The sequence below is a fragment of the Schistocerca piceifrons genome, chromosome 4 (genome assembly GCF_021461385.2).
Source record: "Schistocerca piceifrons isolate TAMUIC-IGC-003096 chromosome 4, iqSchPice1.1, whole genome shotgun sequence".
Taxonomy (NCBI): domain Eukaryota; kingdom Metazoa; phylum Arthropoda; class Insecta; order Orthoptera; family Acrididae; genus Schistocerca; species Schistocerca piceifrons.
In genome coordinates this window covers 841,319,563-841,344,063 of record NC_060141.1, presented here as the reverse complement: position 1 = coordinate 841,344,063, position 24,501 = coordinate 841,319,563, and positions in this window count along the sequence as shown.

The window sequence follows — 24,501 nt, the reverse complement described above, 5'->3', positions numbered from 1 at the left end:
GTCGTACATATGTACTAACAGAAAGTAATGAAAGGAATGAGATACCACTCAGGAAATCAGAAACTTGCTTGCAGATTCACTCATTCGCAGGATTGACCCCACAGGTACGTGACAAGGTGAAGTACACCGAGTACACTAAGTTAGGCTACACAACTCACAAAGGAGGTGCAACAATTCGTCTAATCATCCACCGGGATAAAGCGCACTTGATGTGCATTCGTTGCCAAAGTGTGCTACACTTGTTGCAAATGACAAAAAGTTACACGGCTTCTTAGTGTTTGGCACCAGCATGTGCTTGTTTTAGAAAAATCAGACACGAGAGAGAAAACTGTCCATCTCTACAGCACTGGTCAGCTAACCAAGTAGATCAACGAGGTGCTCGAAGGAATGTGAATACGCGAAACGTGAATGGGAGCAGTTCTGCCACTGCTCCTTGCTCCCCTTCTGCAAAGCCAATCCGGTAAGAGAGATAGGAATTGCTCAAGTTTGCAAGATAAATGAACAGCAGAACTTCTACCTTCCTCATCAATACAGGCATACAAATAAATATTTTTTTTGTTAGATATACTCACTGTCAACTGTACCCCATTCTAGCTGACTTTGCAACTTCATCTGAAGAAAAGAAACAACTTCTGTCAAACTTCTTAATGTACCACAAGATTCCTACATATGATACCAAGCCAATAGCCTGGAAACCATATTGCACATCTTATCACTTGCAGCCTGCAGTAGACAAAAATGCCTCAGATTTACTAAAAGCTGGAGTAATTAAACCTTCTTTCAGTTCCTGGTTGTCACATACAGGGTGTACATAAAGTCCAGGAACACTTTCAATCATTATTTATTGCAAAAGAACTAAACATTGTACAGGTCTAATACATATTGCACTTTGAAGAGAGACTGTGAAAGTTTTTGTTTTTTACAAACATTTGATATGCGAACCATGAGAGACCCAGCACATGTCAGTATGGTAATTGATACCGTGCCATACCCATCCTAGCATGGCATCGTCGACTGTGGCAGTCGCTTCCCGTATTCTCTCCCGGACTTCTGCTGTATCACGTGGTAGAGGTGGTACATATATCAGATCTTTAATGTGTTCCCACAGAAAAGACTCACATGGAGTGAGGTCTGGTGATCAGGAAGGCCATTTCATGAAACAGCTGTCCCCTTGTGTAGCACGGCCAATCCACCAATGCAGTAGCTCCGCGTTCAGGTACCCACAAACTTCAAGATGGAAATGGGGTGGAGCCCCATTCTGCTGAAACATGTCCAAGTAGGAATACCCAGTGACAGTGCTTTCGACAAAGAAGAATGGCCTGTACAGTTTTCAACGTGACAAGGCACAAAAAATATTTACCTTTGGGGAATCACGCTCAAATTCAATGCTTTTGTGTGAATGCTTTGAATCCCATATTCGACATTTATGCCTGTTCACTTTCCCATTTGTCAAACTACAACATACCTCAACTCACCATGCTTGTGACTAGCACCAACTATCGGCAAATTACCAAAATACGCTGTGGCAGTTGTAATGCTATTGTAAATATAATACTGCCATTAATCTGTATATTTTAAATTTTTTGTTCCGTAATAATTTTGAAAAATTAAGTAAATACTATAACGAGAGTAAGCTTTTGTTAAGTGTAGTTTATCTGTTAAAAATAACCTCTTTGATGTAGGTGGAATAAATGTATTAAAACATATTTTGTAAATAATTATGTAATATTTCAAGTACAACTGTAATTAATTATGTCAATTTTGTATGTATGTGCTGTCATGCAATTGTAGATGGTTCATACTTAGGGTTTTTGTAAGCAGAAGTGTAAAATGAAAATGTGTAGGGATCATAGGTAGAACGGAACTCCGTTCTGTGGTGGAATGGGAAAGGTTGTGGGGCATGCGAGTGAGAATTGGCGAGCAAGTGACACACACAGTCAGTAGCTGCCCTGCAAGTGGTGAACATGCTCAGACGTGTTCTACATGATTGGCGCAGTACAGCAATAAATTAATAGCTCAGAAATTTGCAATTTTATCATCGCCAACAAGAGGAAGACAGAGCTATGTACATCAAGAGCCGTACCTGTGCAATGTTACTACGCAGCACCGCCTCACGCCACCTTCGACATCAGTAGCAGGCAAAGTACTTTACTTAGAAGTGTATCACAGTATGAACCATCCTTCTTCAATCAGAGGAATATAAGTGTTAAATGTATCTTTGTGTTTAACCATAATTTTCCAATTTCATTTACCTCAGTAGGGTCCTTACCTAAACAAATTTATTCCGCGTATTCTGATGTTTATTGAAGCTTGAATAATAGTAAATTACTGGCAATAGTATTGTTTTGGTAGTAAATTCTGAAAATCATTGTTAAATACTAAAGTTTGCACATATCGGTTTAAGAACCACCGCTTTTCGTGACCATGAGGATAAGTTTTCAATAGCATTTTTGAAAGTAAGATAACATAATTGTTTACATGCAACAATCTTAACAGTATTTGTTCGTGTTGCTTCTCCATGTCAAAGAAAGCCAGACAAATATTGGTGTTAGTTAAATGTTAACAAATAAAAGTACTAAAGAAATGAAATCTAGTCGTGTTAAATAATAGTTTTGGTCATATGAATAATAGCTATAAGTTTAATATTTTTTTGTATCCTTGTTGAAGCATGTGTGTGATTTCTTTAAATAATTACTGAAGTATAGTGGTAAATTCCTAAGTAACAGAAAGTGGGATTAATAGTAATTACTGCCAAATGACCCAAGTAAATGAAAATTAAGTGGTTGTCTTTCAGTTACATAGTAAGTGAAAGCAGTTATTTATTCAGTGTCGAAAATTGACTTCATCTTTTCGTGTGGACACTGTGCCCGATTTGGGCTGGTGGCCGTTTTATTAAGTGAAACAGTTTATTGTTATAACAGGCTTTGTCTGATAAAAGGTTTCCAAAAGTAATTATTCTCAACGCTTTTCCCACCAACTGTATGATTCAGAGAAAAATAGTTTGATAATTTACCATTAGGTTGAACACGGTTAAAATCAGTCTCCGAGAGTCGATGGTTTGGAGTGTGCCTGTCACTACTTACTACACAGTTCTGACATTCCGAATCGCGGATCTTCCATCTTTACAGTGGTAGAACTTAAACGTTCTGGTACCGTATTGACGAGAGCGCGAAAGAACCGTTGCACGGTACACATGAAAAAAGAACTTTCAGGGTTTCTCTTCAAAATGACATACGTATGATATCTGTACAATGTTTTGTTCTTGTGCAGGGTGTATACGCGGACAAGGAAACAAAATTCCTGGATTTTTCACGGATAAAAATACACTTTCTCCCAGGTGAAAACAAGCTTTCTCCATGTTAAGTGACAGTATATTTTCCCTTATCAATCCTTTGAATGGTTATGGTTTTATACATGGGCGTAGAATTTCCTGGCACAATAGAAAACAAAACTCAGGGAAAAAGACAAGATTTGGAAATATCTTTCATTTGCAGCAACATGCATGCTGCGTATTTTCATATTACAAAAGTATACATTGGAATTCCACCAAACACCACATGTTACTTTCCAAATCACTGAAATCAGGATTGCGATGCGCTTTTGTAAGCCAGTCATAGCTCACGTCACATGATCTCGCCAGCCGATATTCAGCGCATAGGACACCTGATGTAGTCAGCCAGCAGCAACATCACTATTAAGTAGCACGAACACACAAACAGGGAAAGTTAATAGTTTAAATTAATATATATGGTGTTGCTACAAGAAAAGCAAAGCTGTCACATATAATATTGGTCTCTAAGGTTAATATGCTGCAAGAGAAGTTAAGCTTTCACATATAATGCTGATCTTTCTTGTGTGTGTTGCACTTTGAGATACATCACACAAATGTGCCAGTAAAATTTACAATAATGAGATAAATGTCTGATCTTCAGGGTTCCAAATTCTTCTCAATGACTCATCATCAAAGAGTTGATTTTTAAATAAGTCAAACGCTCTTTAATTTAATAAATTCATGGCACATTCTTGCACATAGTTCAACTTAGGTAGAAGGATAATTACTTTGAAAGTAATGCTTTTGAAACCACTAGTCGCAATACTTTCCCGCGACCTGTCAGAAATAGGTTTGTTTCAGCAGTTGCCAGATAGCGCAAATAACAGGCGACACAGCTATCATAACATAGGAAGCCCGTATGTGCGTACGTGTTAAACACTGAAAGATCATATATTATGTCATAAAAGAAACAAGACATTAGAAGACACTCCATGAGCATCGGAATTTCGTGAACCATATTAAAATGTGCGCATTTAAAGTGTACACTCATATGTCCAGATTTCCAATGAAGTAGACCTCAACCTGATATTAAGCTTTTCAGTGTGGCTTTCGTGATATAAATTTTCTTGGAGCACCAGTATTGTATTATATCATATGTGGTTCTTAATTATGGCATAATGCCATATGTGCTGGTGGGGGGGGGGGGGGGGGGGGGGAGAATGCAGCGAACAGTTGAAACCAGCCAGCACTGTGGAATTAAACATTTCGTTTCAAATACATTGACTGCCACTGCAGAAAAGGTTAATAAAAGCCAAATTTCTTTAGCAAACAGACAAAAATAACTTCATTGTTCCACAAGGTGATTAATGCTTGACTGTCAGAAAGGTAGAAATAAAATAAAATCTGAAACTAATGCCATATTTTAGCCTTCCATAACTATGTGAATGTATTTTAATTCACTTGATAGCTCCCAGCCACAGACATCCGTTTTGTTTCGATTTGACGTGAGAGTACATGAAGGCGAAACAGCAAAATCACTAAATGTAGACACGGATCACGTGGAGACTACCCACTACAACTCTACTCTGACTGCTCTGCGCATCAGCCCCATATCTATGATATTTGCGTACCGAATCAATACTAAAAAAATCGAATTTTCAAAAATATGTTCATCTTGTAGCGCACATCTTTCTGAAAAGTCTGAAGCATAAAACACGTGTGTTCGAGGAAATGTAAGACATATTATTTGGTCTTAAGTACGCCAAAGTGCAGTGCCATGCCTCTTGACAAATCATTCTTCTAACGCATGTCACTGTATTTCGCTCTGTGGAATTGAAACGTGTATATTTTGTAATGGATGCCATCAAACTATATTCAGGACAGTGGAAATTGAAATGTCCTGTGGGGCCTCACCTGTTCCCAGTCAACCAGTTAGACAGCCTGCCCCTTTTCAAAAAACAAAATCTCACAATTAATAGCGGATGGGATTTTTTGTAATCAGGAGAACAAGAACTCTTCAGAAAATCTGAACTATTTATTGCCTATTGGCTAATAACTTGCTGTTTTGTGTGACATAAAATTAAATATAGGATACATAAAACCAATAAAGACAAGAGATAATCAAGAAATGACGCATTTCTTCAATCCTTAGCTCCTAGCATTTTTTCTCTCTAATCTCACTACAGCTTTACATGGTGTGCTTTCCTTTCTGGGAAAGGATCTACGGTATTACCTCATCAAAGTTCGTGAAACGTTTTGCTACATGAAAAATCAAAATGTCATTATCTAATACTCAAAAAGCTGTTAACAGAAATAATACCCAAGACTGGTGTGGTTTCTCGATCTGATTACATCTATTTTGTCGCTGTCTGCTAGATACAACAAAATAGGCCTTTCTAATATGTCAGCAGTTTTGTAACACACACCAAATAAACAAGACTGTTTTGGCACCAATGGCCATTTTTATAACACTACAGAATATAATTCATGAAGTACCAATATCAAATGCCTATTAGGCCTACTACAAACAAAAGCACTTAATGTTAGGAAATAGTTTCACTTTCATTCATATGCACCAATTTCTCAAGCATGAGACCGAAATGTAGTATTACGAAATTTTTATATAAATTTGGGATCTCCCATAATTTGTCCCCGTTTCCTCTCCTTCCTCGTTCCACAAACAATCTTGTCACCACCAATTCTGTAGCTATTCGTGCCATTGTCAAAATTTGTTTGCTGATTAACTTCACTAACCCTGCCAGAATTACACGTTAGGTTATCCCGCAATTATTTTCCGGTTAGGCGTTTTACGTTTTTGTGCAACACGTTTTCCATGTTACTTCCAGAATAGAACTTAAGTGGCTGCTAGACGAGAACTGTGCTACTGGTCCTTACTAGTGTAGCAATATGGCCAAAAATTTTCTGTCAAAATTTCAATTCCTTTGATACACAGAGAAGATAATACATAATCTTTCTCACCTGTTATTCCTGACAGTTGTTTATTTCCACTCTGGTAGTCTGAATCTATCGATTTCGCTAGTAATTATAACAACACTGATCTTTCACAAACCCAATCAACCACATAATCAGACAGTAATTGGCATTCATCCGTTTGGCTTTAGTCCGCTCAGATTGTATAGCCCTGTTCCATCTACGGGAAGTTTATTTCTAGATGCGATGAGACATCACATGCACTATGCATGCATTCAAAAATCTACTTATTATTCAGTCAGAAATCAGCTTAAAATGTGTTCAAAAATGTTCAAAACCCAATGGGGATGCGTTTCAAAATCATATGAATAATCAATAGACAAACATGCGCTGCATGCTAGGCACTTTGCGATACAAGTTTTTTTCCTCAAAAATATGAATTTGGCGCCCCCTTTTCCCAGTAGCATCTAGCTGCTTGATGCGACTGCTTGCACAGCCAACATCCACATTCCTGTAGCCAGAATTAGGAGAATCTACTACTCAAAAGCAACTCAACTGCGCATGGGCATGAGCCCGCTCGTAACTGCTAAAACGAATCTAATGTAAACAGTTGTGACTTCACGCTCATCGGAGGCAATTTGTTGTTATGAAGCATTGCATAGTCTTCCTAAAGCCTTTGACACATTTTGCATTTGGCAGACACTTGCACGAGCACTGTGTGTCGTCGTTGTATATGGCGCACTTCCTTTGCAATTTAAGTAATTTTCGTTCTTTTTCTCTCGTTTATCTTTTATTGTCGAAGTATTATTCTGCAGTAGTGGGGTACAGTAATATCCTTTGTTAGAGTATCGGTTCTTACCAGTCAAAATTACAAAAAATTAACTGAAAACAATGAAAAATACCTAGAATTCTAAAAAAAAATGGTTGTCCCGGGTCGTATACACCTTGTTTATGTACGCTCGTTACAGTGGTAGTCCCCAACAAAACCAGTTACAGAGGAAAAGCTTGCAGCATTTTTTGCAAGGATTGATGATATTTTCAATCATCTTGTCAAATGCAAATTCTTCACCATGCTCCAGCTACTATCAGATTCATGTAGCTATTAAAGATGGAGAAAAAGACAGCTTTTGTTGTACCCTGTGGGCATTATGAATATCAAAGAAAGCCCTTCCCACACCCCCCCAAACATCCGCCTTTCCCCCTCCACAAAATTTTAACATTTTGCTGATTTACTTTTAGGAGGTTTAAAGCCAACCATGTGACTAGTATACCTGGATAACACAGTTGTCTTTTCAAATTCAGTGAGAGAACATGCAAAGTAACTAAAAAACATACTAACCCATTTTAGTGATGCTAACATAAATTTTAAATTCAAAAACTGTGATTTTGCACTATCATAATTGCACTATCCAGGCCATATAATTTTAGCAGGTGGTCAAGACCAGAACCACAATTAAAAAATGCAGTGAATGATTTTCCAGCATTGAGGTACATTAAAGAATTGCAACTGATTTCTCAGGTTAATAAATTACTATCGCCGTTTTGTGGAGAACTATCTGGTCACCACAAAATGGCTTGCAAAATTACTAACGAAGGGAGTTGCTCCTGTCTGGACAATGGATAGCAGGAGGGCCATGTTAAAACTGAAAGACATTCTTAACAAGTGCACCTGTCTCGGGTTATCGGCATTTTGCTCTACCTTTTCTTGTTGTGTGATGCTAGCAATGTCTCAACTGGTTGTATTTTGAGTCAGATACAAAATGGTGAAGAAAATTCAATTGCCTTATGCTTCACGTCAGCTGTAGCAGCTGTGCAAAATTACACCACCACACAAAATGAACTTCTGATTCTTGTTTTTGGCACCCATTACTGTCAGTGTTACCTATAGGCATGACAGTTCACAGTAATTGCAGATCGTGTTGCTTTACAGTGCCTTTTGAGTTTAAAGGATCCCAGCAGTGGACTTGTTAGATTGGCCTTAAAACTCTGTGAATATGACTACATAACCAGACTTAAGCCTGGAAAGTTAAATCAGAATCCAGGTGCCTTGAGTACAAAAATTAAGATCCTGCAAGTAGATGATGTGCTTACTGAGGAATTAAAGAAGGCACAAGAATCCCGAGACTACTGGCAAGTATATACTGTGACAAAGTCATGAGTGTATACAGACACATCGTAATGGGGAAAGTGCCACAAATAAATTAGGATATTAAGTTCAAAATTGTCTTTTTGCAGAGAGTGCAAGAACAAAAACCAAATGTACCTCTTCAAACTATATCTGAGGTAGCTGGACCTTTCAAAGTCTTAGCAGCTGTAATTTTTCCCGAGGGCATGCAGCTTTACTGTATGATTAAATGATGATGGCGTCCTCTTGGGTAAAATATTCCGGAGGTAAAATAGTCCCCCATTCGGATCTCCAGGCGGGGACTACTCAAGAGGATGTCATTATCAGGAGAAAGAAAACTGGCGTTCTACGGATCGGAGCGTGGAATGTCAGATCCCTTAATCGGGAAGGTAGGTTAGAAAATTTAAAAAGGGAAATGGATAGGTTGAAGTTAGATATAGTGGGAATTAGTCAAGTTCTGTGGCAGGAGGAACAAGACTTCTGGTCAGGTGACTACAGGGTTATAAACACAAAATCAAATGGGGGTAATGCAGGAGTAGGTTTAATAATGAATAGGAAAATAGGAATGCGGGTAAGCTACTACAAACAGCATAGTGAACGCATTATTGTGGCCAAGATAGATACGAAGCCCACACCTACTACAGTAGTACAAGTTTATATGCCAACTAGCTCTGCAGATGACGAAGAAATTGAAGAAATGTATGATAAAATAAAAGAAATTATTCAGATTGTGAAGGGAGACGAAAATTTAATAGTCATGGGTGACTGGAATTCGAGTGTAGGAAAAGGGAGAGAAGGAAACATAGTAGGTGAATATGGATTGGGGATAAGAAATGAAAGAGGAAGCTGCCTGGTAGAATTTTGCACAGAGCACAACATAATCATAGCTAACACTTGGTTTAAGAATCATGAAAGAAGGCTGTATACATGGAAGAACCCTGGAGATACTAAAAGGTATCAGATAGATTATATAATGGTAAGACAGAGATTTAGGAACCAGGTTTTAAATTGTAAGACATTTCCAGGGGCAGATGTGGACTCTGACCACAATCTATTGGTTATGACCTGTAGATTTAAACTGAAGAAACTGCAAAAAGGTGGGAATTTAAGGAGATGGGACCTGGATAAACTGAAAGAACCAGAGGTTGTACAGAGTTTCAGGGAGAGCACAAGGGAACAATTGACAGAAATGGGGGAAAGAAATACAGTAGAAGAAGAATGGGCAGCTTTGAGGGATGAAATAGCGAAGGCAGCAGAGGATCAACTAGGTAAAAAGACGAGGGCTAGTAGAAATCCTTGGGTAACAGAAGAAATATTGAATTGAATTGATGAAAGGAGAAAATATAAAAATGCAGTAAATGAAGCAGGCAAAAAGGAATACAAACGTCTCAAAAATGAGATCGACAGGAAGTGCAAAATGGCTAAGCAGGGATGGCTAGAGGACAAATGTAAGGATGTAGAGGCCTATCTCACTAGGGGTAAGATAGATACCACCTACAGGAAAATTAAAGAGACCTTTGGAGATAAGAGAACGACTTGTATGAATATCAAGAGCTCAGATGGAAACCCAGTTCTAAGCAAAGAAGGGAAAGCAGAAAGGTGGAAGGAGTATATAGAGGGTCTATACAAGGGCGATGTACTTGAGGACAATATTATGGAAATGGAAGAGGATGTAGATAAAGATGAAATGGGAGATATGATACTGCGTGAAGAGTTTGACAGAGCACTGAATGACCTGAGTCGAAACAAGGCCCCCGGAGTAGACAACATTCCATTGGAACTACTGACGGCCTTGGGAGAGCCAATCCTGACAAAACTCTACCATCTGGCGAGCAAGATGTATGAAACAGGCGAAATACCATCAGACTTCAAGAAGAATATAATAATTCCAATCCCAAAGAAAGCAGGTGTTGACAGATGTGAAAATTACCAAACTATCAGTTTAATAAGTCACAGCTGCAAAATACTAACACGAATTCTTTACAGATGAATGGAAAAACTAGTAGAAGCCAACCTCGGGGAAGATCAGTTTGGATTCCATAGAAACACTGGAACACGTGAGGCAATACTGACCTTACGACTTATCTTAGAAGAAAGATTAAGGAAAGGCAAACCTACATTTCTAGCATTTGTAGACTTAGAGAAAGCTTTTGACAATGTTGACTGGAATACTCTCTTTCAAATTCTAAAGGTGGCAGGGGTAAAATACAGGGAGCGAAAGGCTATTTACAATTTGTACAGAAACCAGATGGCAGTTATAAGAGTTGAGTGACATGAAAGGGAAGCAGTGGTTGGGAAGGGAGTAAGACAGGGTTGTAGCTTCTCCCCGATGTTGTTCAATCTGTATATTGAGCAAGCAATAACGGAAACAAAAGAAAAATTCGGAGTAGGTATTAAAATTCATGGAGAAGAAATAAAAACTTTGAGGTTCGCCGATGACATTGTAATTCTGCCAGAGACAGCAAAGGACTTGGAAGAGCAGTTGAATGGCACGGACAGTGTTTTGAAAGGAGGATATAAGATGAACATCAACAAAAGCAAAACAAGGATAATGGAATGTAGTCTAATTAAGTCGGGTGATGCTGAGGGAATTAGATTATGAAATGAGGCACTTAAAGTAGTAAAGGAGTTTTGCTATTTGGGGAGCAAAATAACTGATGATGGTCGAAGTAGAGAGGATATAAAATGTAGGCTGGCAATGGCAAGGAAATCGTTTCTGAAGAAGAGAAATTTGTTAACATCCAGTATTGATTTAAGTGTCAGGAAGTCATTTCTGAAAGTATTCGTATGGAGTGTAGCCATGTATGGAAGTGAAACATGGACGATAAATAGTTTGGACAAGAAGAGAATAGAAGCTTTCGAAATGTGGTGCTACAGAAGAATGCTGAAGATTAGATGGGTAGATCACATAACTAATGAGGAAGTATTGAATAGGATTGGGGAGAAGAGAAGTTTGTGGCACAACTTGACCAGAAGAAGGGATCGGTTGGTAGGAGATGTTCTGAGGCATCAAGGGATCACCAATTTAGTATTAGAGGGCAGCGTGGAGGGTAAAAATCGTAGAGGGAGACCAAGAGATGAATACACTAAGCAGATTCAGAAGGATGTAGGTTGCAGTAGGTACTGGGAGATGAAAAAGCTTGCACAGGATAGAGTAGCATGGAGAGCTGCATCAAACCAGTCTCAGGACTGAAGACCACAACAACAACAACAACAACAACAGCACTCTATATTGCAGGACCATTTGCCTTAACAGTAAAAAGTAACATACATTTTATCTGTCGGTGACCGTTTCTCTCATCATCTTATTGTGTGACCCACTGCAGACATGGCCGCTGAGATGGTTGTGAGAGCACTGGTAACTTATTTTGCACTATAATCTAGAAGTCCAGAGGCCATTATAGCAGACTGAGGGACAAACGTTATGGCCGATCTTATCATACAGTTATCTTGACTGTTTAAAATAAAGAAGTTCAGAGCTACGTCATTTCATTCTAAGAGTAATGGCAGCGTTGAACACATTCATAAAACAGTACCTAGAATCTTATCTTATAACATGATTAGCTTCCCCTCAGACCGGGATTGTCTATTACCACATGTGATTTCGTCATACAACACCAGAATACATGAAACCACAGTGTCGATTCCCTTTGAGGTTGTTTATCACCACAAAATCCATTCATGTTTCAAGACTTATAAGCTGTCACCTGAAATGAATTCCAGCAAAGTGAAGTACCTGGCTAAAAGATTAACATTTATTTTGAAGAGAATTCAGCAGAACAATGCAGCTGAACATGGAGACAGCTCCATAGTTGAAAGGATGCTAGGATGCTGATATACCCATTAGGAGATCATGGGATGTTATGACAAACTGCCATGAAATTGGGCAGAACTAAGAAATTTACATGACCATGCACTAGACCATTACAGATTGTTCAGCAGAACAATGCAGCTGAACATGGAGACAGCTCCATAGTTGAAAGGATGCTACGATGCTGATATACCCATTAGGAGATCATGGGATGTTATGACAAACTGCCATGAAGATGGGCAGAACTAAGAAATTTACATGACCCTGCACTAGAACATTATAAATACTGTATTTCACATTGCCTGTCAATGTTGAATCACAAATCAGAAGATTATAGCTCAGTTTGATCGCTTGACCAAGTATAAAGATATACCTATAGCATCTACTGTAGTGGATCCAGCAAATCTCAGAAATGTTTAGAACAGATTTTGGTATAATTTACATTCTGTTACCCTATCAATTTACAGTCTAGGGATGATGCTGTACCCTGTTTACATAGAAAACATCAACCCAGTCACATATGTTGTCTGATACCCATATCACCATACTTTTGATAATAAACATTGGTGCAGTATTAAGTCGAATTGTTTTTATAAATCAGGAAATATTCCATCTACCTTATTCCCTCAATTTTTGTCTTTGAGGATGGTATGTGGAGTAAAACAAATAAATAAATACAAAAAAGTGTAGGGGGGGGGTGTTGTGTGATGGAGGTTTTCAGAATTCGTGCTTGTTGGTTTGGAGGAGGTCATTCTGCTTGAAATAACTGTAAATATTTGTAGAAGTGTTATACCTCAACATCATCTGAGTGTTGGTCCATAGGTTCAAGCGATTGCCACAGTATATCTCTTTTTTATTTTTAAAACCAGTTTTAATATAATATTTGAGTTTCCTTTAATACCTGTAGTATTTTTAATTTTCTTATTTGCTACAAAGGCTACACTTGTATTTACTTCCACTCTTTTCATCTGTAATAAAACATACGGCGTGATTTTAATTCCATTTGGTCTGGGTTTTTTCAACGCTTCTGATAACCTTTCTACATATTATTTGGTCTTAATTAACTCCTCTTGCAACTCCACCAACTTAGATCGTGATCCCAGAGTTCTGCAGTTTATTGTCACTGTTTAAGAAGTTGTAGAAACATTTGTGTTTCTAAGGCCCAAGTGATCAAATGCAGAAGTAGCTGTATGTGCCCTGTGGTCTGAGGCTATTGCCCGAGTTTCCTAAGTACAATTTTATATATTCAGCATTACCCATTCTGTATAAGAGTACAAATCTTGATTCTTTAGATACTTTGGAAAGTTGAGGCAAAATTGACGTAAGATAGCACTTATACTGTGCATGCTTTTAGTGATGACATAGCATAACGCTCAAATCTTAACGACTTTTTTTCCATTTATGGACTTCTTTTTTACTTTCTGCTCTGTTGTGGTTAATATAAAATTAGTACCAGACCTAAAATTTTGACAGAGTTAAGTCTCTTTTTGGAAAGTTTTGTGTTGAAACTTCAATGCAAGCGAGAAAAAGTTTATTTTCTACCAGTTATAAATTTTCTCTAGATTATTTATTAATGTACCATAAACCTTGTTATAATGTTGTATTTTTTATCTTATCTTGTGTCCTGTCTTACATTTGTAACTTATTTTACATTTATACTCCTCTACTTCATTGTGTGCAGTAGTCTGTTACAATATCTTACTTATTGATAGTAGTAGTTCCTTTTACCCTGTTACTAATTGTTTCACCTCTCCATTCATTTGTTATTTCAAAATAACTTCTTTCTTTTATAATCCCATGTTAAGGGTATAAGAGTCTTACATGCTTACAGATTTGTTTTGTTACATTACTGATTAACAGAAAATTACTTCTGAAATGTTCACTTTCTATACAGAGTAGTGTCAGAAATTTGACCCCATGTTACTTCTACAGTAATTGAAAAAAGGTAGATGAAATATCTCATGTATAAAATTTACTCTGTGAGCTATTGATTGATACTGTTTTTGGAGATAGCAATATTATGTAGCTCAAAATATGGAGTGACATATGTACCAGGCACATCAATGCTGCCCCTAATGCATTGTGTGCGTGCTGTGGTGCCAGTGATGAAAATGAAGAAGTGAGGCATGCCATTATTGAGAAATAGCATCTCATATGAAATGGCAGTCAATTAGATACATTGTCATGATGGTTTTTCACTCTAGTAGGCAACCTCACAAGAAAACTATGAATAATTATGCTGGAAAAATCAAAATGGTTATTATACAGGGTGTTACAAAAAGGTACGGCCAAACTTTCAGGAAATATTCCTCACACACAAAGGAAGAAAATATGTTATGTGGACATGTGTCCGGAAACGCTTAATTTCCATGTTAGAGCTCATTTTATTACTTCTCTTCAAATCACATTAATCATGGAATGGAAACACACAGCAACAGAACGTACCAGCGTGACTTCAAACACTGTGTTACAGGAAATGTTCAAAATGTCCTCCATTAGCGTGAAAGCGAGGTGACACAGAACTGTCTGATATTGCAGTCAATACTTGTTGATAATGTCTGCTCTTGGCACTTATGTGAGTCTGTATTTGGGGTTACAAAATCAAGTCTCTTTAGCAAGCAAGCTTAGATTCAAATTATTACTATCAGCTAGTTGCATTGATCAGTGGTTGCCACCTAAGTTGATCATTAACAGATACTAGGTGGTCAATTCACATTTCAAAATGAATTGATATCGTTGATTGGCATAGCACATATACAATGAATTAATTAATTCCTTCGAATGACACAGGCTTCAGTTAACGCAGCATGATGTTTTGTCTGTTGAAAATTATTTCCTTTAATATTAATGTGGAATACTACTACATCATCATCATCATCTTTATTGTTATTCTTATTGTCCAGGGATAAGCCATACTTGGTTCACTTCTTGTGATGCTTGGTTCGAAATCGTAGGACACTACAGTTTTTCCTTAACTTCGTTTTTAATAACACAGTTTTTTTTAATATGATTCACTACTATGAATGGACACACTTGTTTTTGGGCATGATGCAGTATGAAACTGACCAACTGAGCTATATACAAAATGACAATTTCAGGGCCTACCCTCCAAATAAATTTCTTGGCCAACCACTGTCTCATCTGTCCATAGTCCTTTAACTGATGTTGCTGAGTACTGTCTTCATGTTCTGCCGGTCACCAGGTACTTTTGACGAGTTTAAGCACAGCTTGTGGGTTTTCCTTGAGCGCTATTGATGAGTTAACTTAAGCCATCCTGCTGCCCCCTGACCACTAACGACAAGTATAAATGTGCAACTTCACAGGCAGCTGTGTACTGTTCATGAATTTAAGTGCACAATAGAGCTTTGAACCTATTTTTTAGCAGTTTCTCACAGTTCTGGCTACTAAGTTGGTAGTAGTAGTAGTACTGTGTCTACTACGATATTATTTCACTGCATTCAATTTTACTTCATCTTACTGTTCATCAAGATTAGAATAAAAATGTTTGGGATTACGGAAATGTCCAATTCCACCCGTATGCTTTGACCAATGACGTCACCAATATGGCGGACACGACCATTCACAATGTCTCCAATATGGCGCCTATGAGGTCATTATGTAAACATGATTACAAAATCCATAAATATAATCAAACTCAAGGGACCAGTGGCACTGAACACCTTTCTCCCAGTGAGACACCAGGTTGTTGGTGTCGTCACTGTAGAATGCTTGACTTCGTTGGCAGACCCACAGCCTCACCTACGCTTACACTAATTCATCACTATCAAAGTTGAGTCCCTGAAGGTGTTCTTTAAGTTTTGCAAACAGTTGAAAATTCATTGGCTCAAACCGAGTCAGTATGGAGTATGATCAATAATAATGATCAAAGGTGTCAGACTCTTGCAGGTGCAAAAAAAAATTGTGTATGGTCTGGCATTGTCATGCCAAAGGAGAGGGTGCTCCACATGTGGACGAACTATTTGAATTGGTGCTCTGTTGTCTGAGGGTTTTCTCACATGCTGACACAGTTAAATAACACACACACACACACACACACACACACACACACACACACCCTGCAGTTCAGAACTGTTTATCAGGAGGGTGCTGCATACTGTGTCAGCAAAGTGGTAACATCAACAGTGTCATATGCATGACAACTGATATTAAGAACAGAATCAAAATTTTGGAGGCATTATTTTCTGGCACACCCTTGTAATAAATTGATGCATTTTACAGTTGCCTCAAATGTTGCGGAATGGATCCCTTGGCATTGCCCAGCATCCACTTGGAAGTCATAATACTAAATCCATATACACAGCAGCCAAAACATTATGATCACTGATCTACTGTCAGTATAAACTCATTCAGGCAATAGCATCTCACCTTGTCTTCTAGTCAGACACACACACGTTGCATGGAGTATCAGTGAGCATCTTGTCTTGTTGCAAAATAGGAAATGCGCACAATCTGAGTTTGACCAAGAGCAGATTTTGATGGCCTGAAGGCTTGGTATGAACGTTTTGGAAGCTGCACAGCTTGCCGGGTGTTGAAGTAGTACTATGGCAGTTGTCTTCAACACATGGCAAAACAAAGATGAGACCATGGCCAGACGTTATGGGGTTGGGCAAGTACTCCTCATCACAGATGGTAGACATCATAGGCTAGGCAGACTGGTAAAACAAGACAAGCAACAAACTGTGATGTAACTAACATCAGACATTAATGCTGGGCAGAGTACAATCCTGTGCAAGCTTCTTCATCCCCGAGTAACTACTGCAACCCACATCCTTCTGAATCTGTTTAGTGTATTGATGTCCTGGTCTCCCTCTGATTTTCACCCTCCACCCTTCCCTCCAATACTAAATCGATGATCCCTTGATGGCTCAGAACCTGTCCTACCAACCAGTCCCTTCTTCTATAGGGTGGCGCACGAAATGTGTTACCATTAAGTTTTTGAATATAAACTTTATTGTCAATACAATCCGAAAGGAACATATGCTATAATGAAGAGCCGTCCATGGAGATTTGTTCTAACTCAGTACATGCTCAATATGCCCACCATTTTGATTCCCAACTTTCTTCAAAGGAACGCTGAAGTTAGTGAGTACCCTACAGCACATGTCTTCCCTAATTTCACTGAAAGCTTAAAGAATAAGTCTTCTGAGCTCCATTAAATCACGTGGACATTTCAGGAAATTTTTTTCCTTTAGGTACCCCCAAAGAAAAGAGTCACATGGATTGAGGTCTGGACTGTTGGGGGGCCAATTTTGTCCATCATTGAAGCAACCTGGAAACCTGAGTGAAAAGATCCGCATGTCGAAATGCTTGTGTAAAAACTCCAACACAGTGTTTGCAGTATGTGGCCTTGCTCCATCTTGCATGAATCACTGTGTGTTGAAGGGCAAGGCAGTAGCAAGAAGCTGTGGAATGAATCTATTGCGAAGCATGCTCAAATAACGTTCGCTGTTCAGTCTCTTCAAAGAAAAAGGGTTCAGTAAGTCCATGACTGGAAATTGCTGCCCACGCTGTAATCCTCGGAGCATAATGTCATTCATGAAGCACTTGTGGGTTTTCAGTGGCCCAAAAGTGTACATTTTGTTTGTTAACCACACCATCTAAATGAAAATGCGCCTCATCTGAAAACCAAACGTTGTTGAGAGTTTCTTCCCTATCCTCCACCCACTGAGCAAACAGTAGTCTCTGCTGCTTGTGTTCTTCAGTGAGATTCTGTGCACAGGTCATCTTGTATGGGTACATGTGGAGGCCACTTTTAAGAATGCATTGAATGGAGCGACTGGGTATTCCCAGTTGCACTGCTGCCTTTCTACACAATTTCCCGGGACTTCTCTGTACAGCAACTCATACTGCTTAAATATTCTCTGGCGAACAAACAGGCTTAGGCCGAGGTCGCTTCAATTCCAATACTGTTCCTTCCTGTACAAATTTATCGTACAACCCGTGAATGGTCTTCTTGCAAGGGACCCATCGTGTGTTAAACTGTTGTCGAAAACGCCTCTGAGTCACAACAAGGCTTTTCGCTTCATGAAAAAGTAACACAATTGTCGATCGTTGCTGTGTTGTCAGTCTTCCATTGTCAGCCATTGCTGGTTACTAGTCTCCTAGTGGCAGTATCGTGAATTACATGTCATTTCGTAACTCATTTGTTTTTCCAAGCTCTGCTGGTACTGCTGTAGAGATCCCAGCGGAGTATCTAATGTGTGGTGTAAATTGTAAAAGAAACAATTGGTAACGCATTTTGTACGCCACCCTATAGTTAAGTTGTGCCACAAATTCCTCTTCTTTCCAATTCTATTCAGTATCTCCTCATTAGTCACATAATCTACTCATCTAATCTTCAGCATTCTTCTCTAGCACCACATTTCGTCCATGTTTCACTTCCATACATGGATACACTCAATGCAAATACTTTCTGAAAAGACTTCCTGACACTTAAATGTATGCTCGATGTGAACAAATTTCTCTTCTTCAGAAATGCTGTCCTTGGCACTGCCAGACTACATTTTATATTCTCTCTACTTCAACCTTCGTCAGTTATTTTGCTCCCCAAACAGCAAAACTTATCTATTACCTTAATTGTCTTATTTCATAATGTAATTCTGTCATCATCACCCAATTTAATTCGACTTCATTCCATTATTCTTGTTTTGCTTTTGTTGATGTTCGTCTTATATCCCTCTTTGAATGTGCTGTCCATTCTGTTCAACTGATCTTCCAGGCCCTTTACTGTCTCTGACAGAATTACAATGTCATTGGCTAACCTCAAAGTTTTTATTTCTCCTCCCTGGATTTTAATTCCTACTCAAAATTTTTCATTTGTTCCCTTTATTGCTTGCTCAATATGCAGACTGAGCGACACCAGGGATAGGCTAAAACCCTGTCTCACTCCCTTCCCAACCACTGCTTCCCTTTTGCTCCTCCCCTTTTATAACTGCCATCTGGTTTCTGTACAAATTGTAAATAGCCTTTCACTCCCTGCATTTGACGACTGCCACCTTCAGAATTGAAAGAGAGTATGCCAGTCAACATTGTCGAAAGCTTCTTTTAGTTTACAAATACTAGAAATGTGGGTTTGCCTTTCCTTCATCTATCATCTAAGATAAATCATAGGGTCGGTATTGCCTCACGTGTTCCAACGTTTCTACGGAATCGAAACTAATCTTCCCTGAGGTCAGCACCTACCAGTTTTTACATTTGACTGTACAGAATTCATGTTAGTATTCTACAGCCATGACTTATTAAACTGAGAGATCGGTAATTTTCATGCCTGTCAACATTTGCTTTCTTTGGAATTGCAATTATTATATTCTTCTTGAAGTCTGGGGGTATTTTGCCTGTCTCACACATTTTTCTGACCAGATGGCAGAGTTTTTTCAAGGCTGGCTGTCCCAAGGCTATCAGTAGTTTTAATGGATGTTGTCTCCTCCCAGGGCCTTGTTTCAACTTATGTCTTTCAGCACTGTCAAATTCTTCACGCAGTATCGTACCTCCCATTTCATCCTCATCTACGTTCTCTTCCATTTTCAAAATATTGCCCGCAAGTGCATTGCCCTTGTATAGACCCTCTATAGGTCTCTTCAGTATTCCAGTAGGCAGTGTTTGTCTTACCCCTAGTCATATATGCCTCTACATCCTTAAATTTGTCCTGTTACCATCCCTGCCGAGCCATTTTGTACTTCCTGTCGATCTCATTTTTGAGACGTTTGTATTCCTTTCAGCCTGCTTCATTTACTGCATTTTTATATTTTCACCATTCATCTATTAAATTCAGTATCTCCTCTGTTACCCAAGGATTTCTACTAGCCTCGTCTTTTTACCTACTTGATCCTCTGCTACTTTCACTAGTAATCTCTCAAAGCTACCCTTCCTCTTCTGCTGTATCTCTTACCCATGTCCTTGTCAATGGTTCCCTAGTGCTTTCTGAAACACTCTACAATCTCTGATCCTTTCACTTTATCCAGATCCCATCTCTTACAATTCCTACCTTTTTGCAGTTCTTTCAGGTCTGGATAGATATCTGCTTATTACACATTACAACCTTCTCCAAATGTCGGCGGTATCTTTCAGTCAGCAGACAAGATTAGCTTGTATGCTTTTGTGCTCCATGTGTCCCTTCATGCTTCCACTTCACTATCTCATCAGAAACAGTGGACGTAGGAATGTTCAGGAGTGTGGAAAGCTCGCATACAGACATGTGACACCAATGACACCTTATCACCTGACCACATTCAAAGTGAATGAGCTCCGCGGAGTGCCCCATTTTGCTCTCTCACGATGTATAATGACTACTGAGGTCTCTGATATGGAGTAGGTGGCAGCACAATGCACCAAATATGAAAAAGTAAGTTTTTGGGGGTGGCCCGAAGCTTTTCAGCACATAGTGTATGATGAAGTTGTGCTCTGTGCAAAATTCTACCAGACGGCTTCCTCTTTCATTCCTTACCCACATTCCTTATTCACCCCCTCCTTTTCCTTCTCTTCCTTTTCCTACTATTGAATTCCAATCCCCTATTATGTCTATTAAATTTTCGTCTCCCTTCGTTATCTGAATAATTTCTTTTATCTCATCATACATTTCTTTAATCTCTTCATCATCTGGGGACCTAGTTGGCATATGAACTTGTACACTACTGTGGTAAGTGTGGGCTTTGTGTCTATCTTGGCTGCAATACTGCATTCACTATGCTGTTCATAGTAGCTTACCCGCACTCCTGTTTTTTATTCATTTTTAAACCTACTCCTCCATTACCCCTATATGATTTTGTATTTATAATCCTGTATTCATCTGACCAGAAGTCTTTTTCCTCATGCCATCAAACTTAACCAATTCCCACCATATTTATCTTTACACTATCCATTTCCCTTTTTAAATTTTCTAACCTGCCTGCCTGATTAAAGGGTCTGACATTCCATGTTCCAATTTGTAGAGCATAAGTTTTCTGTCTCCTGATAATGATGTCATCCTGGAGATCTGAATGGGGGACTATTTGACTTCTGGAATATTTTACCCAAGAGGACACCATCATCATTTAATGGACAGTAAATTTGCATCCCCTCGTGAAAAATTACGGCTATAGTTTCCCCTTGCTTTCATCCATTTACAGTACCAGCACAGCAAGGCTGTTTTGGTTAATGTTACAAGACCAGATCAGTCATTCATCCTGACTGTCGCCCCTGCAACTACTGAAAAGACTGCTGCCCCTCTTAACGGACCACATGTTTGTCTGGCCCCACAACAGATACCCCTCCGTTGGGGTTGCACCTACGGAACGACTATCTGTATTGCTGAGGCACGCAAGCCTCGCTACCAGTGCTACGGTCCATGGTTCATGTTAGGTCCACTCCTTCGTGACGATCATGTTTCCCATTGAGTAAACATTTAAGTGTCTGGAAGTCTTTTCTGAAAGTATTTGCATTGAGTGTGGTATTTTTCATGAAAACAATGCACAATTTCACAAGGCCACGAGTGTGATCGAGTGGTTTCAGGAACACAGTGGTGAGTTCCAATTGATGTGTTGGTTACCCAACTCGCCAGCCCTGAACCTGGTTGAACAGATCTGGGATGTGATTTAACATAACGTCAGAGATCATCCCCCCTTCCAGAATTTATGGGAATGAAGTGGCCTGATTGTATAAATATGGTTCCAACTTCCTCCAGTTATCTATGAAGGCCTCATTGCTTCTGTGCCACTATGTCTCCCTACTGTTGTCTGTGCCAGAGGTGTACACACCAGCTTTTAGATGAGTGATGATAATCTTGGGCTGATCAGTCTATGGCAGTTACCATTATTGAAAGAAGGTTGTATTACTGTAATGATTGTGAGGGTATAATGATACTGCCACATAAAGTTCGGCTAAACAGTACATGCCGCCCATGAGCCCTGCATGACTCACCCTCCAGTCCAGCTTCAAGACACCGACTGCCCGTGAGATCCACTGCTGTTCCTCTACACCAATTGTTGCTCCTCAATGCCCACTGGTGCCACGAGCTCTGAGCTGTGAGAAGTGACATCTGCCAGGCACATGGGGATCGAATTCGAAGAGGGAGCCCACCGTGGTTCAGCCTCCTACACCAAACCAAAATCCCCCATCCCCACCATTAAGGAGCCCTTTACATATGCCTCTCCTTGATATGAGTAATGTGCATGTGTGAGGCTTTACTCGTCCATAAATTCAGAACCAGGAGGTTTGCCGAACTCACCACCCTGACAATCTAACAGGGTCCCAACAACTGAGGAGCTAGCTTGCTATCGAACACTAACTCCCCCTTTTCAGCAATATTAGGGTTTTGGACAATTTTGGTATTATGTCTAGTCTGGCTCCAGTTGTGCTGTGTTACTGCTAGGGTGACTTGTTCTTGAAGCAAATCATTGATTGACTACAGGTTGACAAGAGGAAAATTGACTGGATGTGCTAACATAAGGGATACTGGAGCAGCCTCCAGGGACTTGGGTTGTGCAGTGTTAAAGATAAAATTGAGCCACGTTGTCAGAGCCTTGTTGTGAAAGATAAGCACAGCCTTCAACTTGCAGTTCACCTGGTCAGCAAAGTATGCTGGTAAAAGGATTTGTGGTCACATCTTTAATTCCATTGTCAAAGCAGAACCTCACAAATAGCTTGGAAACAGAAGTTATCAAGCATCCTCGGTGGCCTGCAAACAGAAAAAATTCATAACAAATGCTGGCCAGCTGCCAGGAATGTCATTTCTCTGCTCGGAATGTGTCAAAAAAACGAGAAAAGTCATCCATGATAACTAGTAGGTGCCTAATACACACACACACTTGATGAAGTGGACCTATATAATCCATACAAAGTTAATCCATCAGGCATTCCTAACAGGTAGGCTCTAAAAGCAACTTGAGGGAATTCAAGTTGGGCTCAGCTCCCTTACGGCTCTCACACTCCTCCACCAACCTCTGGACAGCCTTATTCAGGGAGGACCAGGTGACATGTTGAGTGATCTTGACCCCACCAACCTCCAGGCTTGCTTATACAGGGAGGACCAGGTGATGTGTCGTCTGATCTTGACAACAGTTTTATAAATGCCTAAGAGGGTATTATGGAAATAATGAGCCAAAACCTAACTAAGAGCTTGATTGTCAGTCTCTAAACAAAATTCCTGGTGTTCAAAATAAAATCTGAATTTCTTAAGGGCAAACATAACCGCCAAGGCTTCCCATTCATACATAGAATATTTCATCTCCGCAGGTGAAAGTTCCCAAGGTGCATTGCTATAGGGCATCAACATGCAACACCTCCCCTGCCATTCTGTTCCTGTAGGAGGACAGCTACCACTTTCTACTCCAGAAGAATTAGGTGTCTGTCTGCAAGAAGAACATGACCTCAAAATTTGGTATGTCTAATACTAGTGGGTTACTAAGCACCACCTTAATGGCTTCAGAAGATTCTGGATGACTTTCATCCCATGTGAAATTTCTTAAATCGTTAAGGCACCCCACTAATTTAATAAAATTCGGCACAGACTTTCGAAAAAATTTGTCATGCCAGGTCTTGCATCTGAGTCTATTGCATAGATATGAGGCATGTACCAAGGAGTTGGGAACTGGGGCAGGCTAGAGATGGACAAGTATATTTCATATGTTGGGTGGGTGGTGGAATATCACTGTGCGAGGGATGGGGAGGATATTTGTCATTTCAGTTTTGACTGTCTCCCGACCTGTCCTAAAATATCCCCACTACTGTCTTCCCCAACCCTATCATAATGATATCTTGTTGCCCAACAGTCCTAGACAATACTCTTATCCATCACTACTCCTCTCTTGCTCCTAGCCCCTTGCCTCAAGGCTTATATTCCTGCAACAGACCCAGAAGCCATATCTACTCCAGTCCTATCATTGGCATCTCCTATTTGATCAAAGACAGAGCCACCTGTGGAAACAGTCATACGATCTACCAAATAAGTGGTAACATCTGTGGCACATTCTATGTGGGCACGACCACTAACAAGCTATCTGTTTGCATGAAAAAGCTACTTTGTAAAAGGGGAGAAAAGGCTGTGTATGTAAGTATAATTGATCATTTTATTTCACATAATTTGCTATCAAATGTCCAGATCAGTTTTAGAAGTGGTTTAACAACTGAAAATGCTATATTCTCTTTTCTCTGTGAGGAACTGGATGGATTAAACAAATGGTTTCGAGCACTAGCCATCTTTTTTGAATCAACCAAGGTGTTCAGTTGTGTTGATCACAAAATATTGATACAGAAGTTAGACCATTACAGAATACAGGTAGTAGCTCACAGGTGGTTCACTTCTTCCCCAACCCCTACCCCACTATCCCTCCCACTCCTCAACCTGTGCTGCCTCCTTTTACCTGTCAC